Genomic DNA, 1,102 nt, shown 5'->3' on the forward strand with positions numbered 1-1,102 from the left:
CAAAAAAAGTTAGTAAATATCTGCATTAATAACAAAATACCTAAGATAGTTCTTTAGTGCTCCAAGCATGAGACCACGAACTTTATACTCCACATTATACTTCTTCCCTTATTAAGAACAACAGAACCCTCACAATCTGATTCATCTGTTTTAGAAATTTTCATATGCTGGCATTAGAGAATTAGTAGTTCAAACTCACGCTAAAATTTTGTACAATTCCACATCACAGAACTGGATTATTCTGCACTTAAAATACACAACTGCAAATTAGCAATCTTCGGAAAATTCTTACTAACGCATCCTTCGCTCTTAAAAGTTCCAACAAACTAGGGTAGTACAAGCACTAAATATAAATCATTTGTTATAAACAAGATGCTCACAAGAGGATTTATAAACATGTAAAAATACTTGCATTTATTGCTCACAAATTGAAGCATTTCCACGTAAGCACTGCCTCTCAGGTTTCAGAGAAGACAGGTCTGGCACAGAGTTCTTCCAAAAGATACTATCTAAAGCAGACTGGAACTGCACTTACACAATTCCAAGTAGTGATAAACTCATGCTAAGACTTATGTTAGCAGCTACTCTTAATGCTTTCTATAGATACGCTCTAAAGCAGGAAATACATATCAAATACAAGAGCAGAAATCCTCATCTGTGCACGCACACATATTTATTTGGCAGTGTACAATAACTGATTTTCAAAGGCACACAGTGGCATTCCACTACACTCCAAGTCCAGCCTTCCACTCTGGTACAGTTTCTCATTTCTGCCGATTCAAGCTAAAAACTTCAATGTTGGAAAAAATGCAGCCACACAGCTCTTGAATATCACACATACCTGTGCCTTACACTTTTTCTTCCTGTTCTCTGTATCACAAAACCACAGAAATATTATTCTCAGTATGTCCAATTAAAAGATAATAAAGTTTGCAAAAAGTTACAATTACATTTGATTTTTCAAGCTTTTTTTGTGTGTTATCAAGTGAAAGGAAACAGTACAAATATCCCAGAAGTTGCATTACACAAATAACACTGGAAGAAATAAGATAAAAAGAAATCCTTTCCTATGTTTGCATTTGGAGGAGGAAGAGAAGGCTCC

This window comes from Meleagris gallopavo, chromosome 5, assembly GCF_000146605.3.
Source record: "Meleagris gallopavo isolate NT-WF06-2002-E0010 breed Aviagen turkey brand Nicholas breeding stock chromosome 5, Turkey_5.1, whole genome shotgun sequence".
Taxonomy (NCBI): Eukaryota; Metazoa; Chordata; class Aves; order Galliformes; family Phasianidae; genus Meleagris; species Meleagris gallopavo.